This window comes from Limulus polyphemus, unplaced genomic scaffold, assembly GCF_000517525.1.
Source record: "Limulus polyphemus unplaced genomic scaffold, Limulus_polyphemus-2.1.2 Scaffold7062, whole genome shotgun sequence".
NCBI classification, from domain to species: Eukaryota; Metazoa; Arthropoda; class Merostomata; order Xiphosura; family Limulidae; genus Limulus; species Limulus polyphemus.
In genome coordinates this window covers 4,718-10,652 of record NW_013672672.1, presented here as the reverse complement: position 1 = coordinate 10,652, position 5,935 = coordinate 4,718, and positions in this window count along the sequence as shown.

Below are 5,935 nucleotides of genomic sequence, written 5' to 3'. Positions count from 1 at the left end.
CAGTATATCTGGCAACGAGCTTGAAGGGACAACCACTGGAAATACTTGGACAGCTGACAGACACAACTATAGAACACTGGTGTCGGCTCTAGAACTCAGGTACGGAACCCAAAATCAGTCAGAAGTCTACAGGGCCAGGTTCAGGATGAGAGTCCGTGCTAAAGGGGAGAGCCTGCAAGAGCTGGTACAGGACTTGGAAAGCATGGCACACAAGGCCTACCCAACTGCACCACCCGATCTCCTCAAGTTGTTGCTGAGGGATCAGTTCGTAGACGCCTTGAACAGTCCACAACTGAAGATACAAGTGAAGCAAGCACACCCCTCTACCATGCAGGATGCAATGGCTAGAGCTCTCGAATTTGAATCCTACGTTAAGTCCAGCACAGAGGTACCGAGGTTGGTACAGTCATCTGGATTCAAGACCAGAAAAGGTCAGCTTTCAGAGAGGTTTGAGGGACTTTGCTGGCACTGTAACAAACCTGGGCACAAGAGAGCTCAATGCTGGCAACTTCAACATAGGAGAGACGATACAGCAGTAAAGGCTGCTACCAAGAAAGGCTGTCAGCGAGATCACGTGACCATTCTCACGCCCTCTGCTTTCTAGAACTATCCTGTACCTTTGCGAATGCTCTAGCATTTACTAGATATAGGGTAGTCTGGTATATAAAAGAGGTTGACAACGTGACAGAATAATGTAATGTGTGTGTGTAGATAGTGAGTAATTGAACTGCAGTCAGAAGTATTGTTGACGTTCGTTGATATAGCGTTTGTTTTAGCGTGATTGTTGAAAATAAGTGTATCGTAAAGTTGTATTCGGAAAGAATAAACCAGTTTTATTAAGTAAGGACTTATGTCGCTAAAGTTTCGTCGGAACGAAGTTACGGAAAAGTTAATTATATATTGAGAGTTATAAATATTAAATTTATAAAGACTTTAAACGTTTAGAAAAGGTCAAGTGACTCGGTCAAATTGACCAACCCCGTGTTGAGAGAGACAAAATAAGTGAACATATAAATTGGTTTCTATAGCATGAAGCGTAACGAGCGTTAAAAATACGCTGAAACAGTGCATAATACATTCAAATTTAATGTAGATGGTACCCAAGAAAGTTACAACAGAACAAAAGTGATATTTGAACTGAATTAGTTAAGTGACATATAAAGACTTTTTGCAATGGATCATATTTCTGATAAATATTGGATCCCTGGTATACATATGAAAAATGTCCTGGAAACAAAACAGGAACCATCATACCAAACACTGGTAATCAAATCAAAAACCATCAACAGTTTATATGTTTATAGAAATTTCTATTTTGATCAGTGTGCATATATCTTTAAAGAGTTATGGTAAACTTAGAATTGCTGAAACATGCCTCCTCTCTGGTCACAACCAACTCCTAGGTATATTTTTAACTAATGTTATTTTATTTATTTCAAGTTTATATTTTCAATGCTGTCTTTTGAAAAATAACTGATTGAAAACGATTAATTAAAAATTTTAGTTTACGAGAAATGTCTTTTCACAAAGTGTTTACTGACCATCCAACTAAAATATGATTTTGTAGCATTTTGAAAGTCTTTTAAAATATTATTACAAAAGTGTGGGAAGTTTTTCTGCAGCCAAGTTACAAATATATCGGTTTTCACTGTAGTAATACTACTGTTGCTATTCGGTTTGTCAAACATCTGCTTGCATTTACGTATCATACAGACAACTTTAGTACTTGATATATTTTCATTCATTGAAACGAATATATTATACTTCAGTATTTGTTTCATTCTTTCTTGAGCATTTTATGTCAATCAGGTCTTTAGTTCTACCTTATATCAATCAGATCTTTAGTTCTACCTTATGTCAATCAGATCTTTAGTTCTACCTTATGTTCATCCGATCATTAATTCTACCTTATGTTCATCCGATCTTTAATTCTACCTTATGTCAATCAGATCTTCAGTTCTACCTTATATCAATCAGGTCTTTAATTCTACCTTATGTTCATCTGATCTTTAATTTTACCTTATGTCAATCAGATCTTTAGTTCTACCTTATATCAATCAGAGCTTTAGTTCTACCTTATATCAATCAGATCTTTAATTCTACCTTATATCAATCAGATCTTTAATTCTACCTTATATCAATCAGATCTTTAATTCTACCTTATGTCAATCAGATCTTTAATTCTACCTTATATCAATCAGATCTTTAATTCTACCTTATGTTCATCTGATCTTTAGTTCTACGTTATGTCAATCAGATCATTAATTCTACCTTATATCAATCAGATCTTTAATTCTACCTTATATCAATCAGGATCTGATTGATATAAGGTAGAATTAATGATCTGATTGATATAAGGTAGAATTAAAATCTTTAATTCTACCTTATTGATATAAGGTAGAACTAAAGATCTGATTGATATCCGATCTTTAATTCTACCATATGTCAATCAGATCTTTAATTCTACCATATGTCAATCAGATCTTTAATTCTACCTTATGTCAATCAGATCTTTAATTCTACCATATGTCAATCAGATCTTTATTTCTACCTTATATCAATCAGATCTTTAGTTCTACCTTTTGTCAATCAGATCGTTAATTCTACCTTATATCAATGAAATCTTTAATTTTACCTTATATCAATCAGATCTTTAGTTCTACCTTATATCAATCAGATCTTTAATTCTACCTTATGTCAATCAGATCTTCAGTTCTACCTTATGTCAATCAGATCTTTAATTCTACCTCATGTTCATCCGATCTTTAATTGCACTCCTATAACTCATTAACAGCTTATAGTGAAGGATATTTTGTGCCTTGCACGGATTCGAAATGGACTAGCCCAGCTCCGAAATCTACAGCTTTTCTAAACACCTGCGCTTAATACGTACTACATATTTTTGTCTCTTCTTTTATTTGTTATGGTTTTAAACATCAGACAATTTCCACTGTGTTTATAAATTAACTGATGTTTTTATGTTATCGTATTTTGTAGCAGTGGAGCGACATCTGACGTACGCAAAAAAGCTAAACATGCCTTTGAGTTAATGATTTCTATTTCTAGGGCAACTAATCCCATAAATCCCAATCAGATGAATAACTTAAGAAAGTAAACGAAGTTTGTATATCACTTTTCAGTTAATGTGTAAATTGCATGTCTAAAAATATTGAATTCTAAATTACTTTTTTGATTGATAAGAGACGTACAGTATCCAAAAAAAAAAAAAATGTGGAAACCTCTTGATATGATAAAATACATTAGTGAGAATTTGCCAGATGTCAGAATGTCCAATCGTCAGTCACCTACGTAGTCTAACAACCTCTTACCTTATATCAAGTGGCCCGGCATGGCCAAATGGTTAGGATGTTGACTCGCAACTCTCGTCCCACCAATCATGCTCGCCATTTCAGCTGTGACGGCCAAGCCCTCTATTCGTTGGTAAAAGAGTAGCCCAAGAGTTGGCTGTGAGTAATGATGATTAGCTGCCTTCCCTCTAATCTTACACTGCTAAATTAGGGACGGCTAGCGCAGATAGCCCTCGTGTAGCTTTACGCGAAACTCTAAACAAACCAAACGAAATCTTATATCATCAAGACCAGTGAGTACAGGGGGAAAGTGAGGTAAAACCCTGATGTACATGTTATCCCCTAGTACGTCCTGATGTACATGTTACACCCAGTATGACCTGATGTATATTGTGATACCATTCTTCTCTCGACCATCAAATAAACAATTGTTCATTGTCTCCAAACTATTTGACTTTGTATTCACCAGTAAAGCTCTCCTTCCTCCATCTTTCCTCATCCCTTGTTTAGTCTGATGCTCATATATGTCTTGTTAGGTTTGTTCGTCTGTTCAAAGCAGTGGCTCTTGCGCATCTAGGCGCTCAGAGAGACCACTTCACAGCTTCATCCTTATCGCTGATCATCACGACTGGAACTACTTAACACCATTTTCGAAGAGTTAGACTTTCTACTTCGACCACTTCTATTATCAACAGTAGCAGTTTTACTTACCATGTTCTACTGTCACATGAAATATCGCTTATATCTGATTTCTATACGTTTATCATATGACATTTCTGTCATCAGATTCACAAGTGCAGTCACCACGATATAATAGTATGACTGCAGTCATCACATAGAAGAGTATGACCGCATGTACTTGTACAGTCACCATTATATAAAGTATGACCACCTGTACTTGTGCAGTCACCACAATATAATAGTATGACTGAAATTACTTGTGCAGTCACCACAATATAATAGTATGACTGAAATTACTTGTGCAGTCACCATAGTCATACTATTATATTGTGGTGACTACAGAAGTACATTTAGTCATACTATTATATTGCATGTACTTCTGTAGTCACCACAATATAATAGTATGACTAAATGTACTTCTGTAGTCACCACAATATAATAGTATGACTCCCTGTACTTGTACAGTCACCATTATATAAAGTATGACCGCCTGTACTTGTGCAGTCATCACATATAATAGTATGACTGCCTGTACTTGTGCAGTCACCACAATATAATAGTATGACCACCTGTACTTGTGCAGTCACCACAATATAATAGTATGACTGCATGTACTTGTGCATTCAGCACATATAATAGTATGACTGCCTGAACTTGTACGGTCACCACAATATATATTATGACTGCATGTACTTGTACGGTCACTACAATATAATAGCATGATCACCTGTACTTGTACAGTCACCACAATATAATAGTATGACTGCATGTACTTGTACAGTCACCACAATATATAGTATGACTGCATGTACCTGTGCAGTCACCACAATATAATAGTATGACTGCCTGTACTTGTACAGTCACCATTATATAAAGTATGACCGCCTGTACCTGTGCAGTCATCACAATATATAGTATGACTGCATGTACGTGTACAGTCACCACAATATAATAGTATGACTGCATGTACTTGTACAGTCACCACAATATAATAGTATGACCACCTGTACTTTTACAGTCACCACAATATAATAGTATGACTGCACGTACTTGTGCAGTCACAACGATATAATAGTATGACCACCTGTACTTTTACAGTCACCACAATATAATAGTATGACCACCTGTACTTGTGCAGTCACAACGATATAATAGTATGACTGCCTGAACTTGTACAGTCACCACAATATAATATTATGACTGCATGTACTTGTACCGTCACCACAATATAATAGTATGACTGCATGTACTTGTACCGTCACCACAATATAATAGTATGACCACCTGTACTTTTACAGTCACCACAATATAATAGTATGACTGCATGTACTTGTACGGTCACCACAATATAATAGTATGACCACTTGTACTTTTACAGTCACCACAATATAATAGTATGACTATGGTCATCACAATATAATAGTATGACTGCATGTACTTGTACGGTCACCACAATATAATTATATGACCACCTGTACTTGTACAGTCACCAAAATATAATAGTATGACTGCAGTCATCACAATATAATAGTATGACCATCTGTACTTGTACGGTCACCACAACATAATAGTATGACTGCATGTACTTGTGCAGTCACCACAATATAATAGCATGACTGCGGTCATCACAATATAATAGTATGACCACCTGTACTTTTGCAGTCACTACAATATAAAAGTATGACTGCGGTCATCACAATATAATAGTATGACTGCATGTACTTGTACAGTCAACACAATATATTAGTGTGACTGCATGTACTGGTGCAGTCAACATAATATATTAGTGTGACTGCATGTACTGGTGCAGTCAACACAATATAATAGTATGACTGCATGTACTGGTGCAGTCAACATAATATATTAGTGTGACTGCATGTACTGGTGCAGTCAACATAATATATTAGTGTGACTGCATGTACTGGTGCAGTCAACATAATATATTA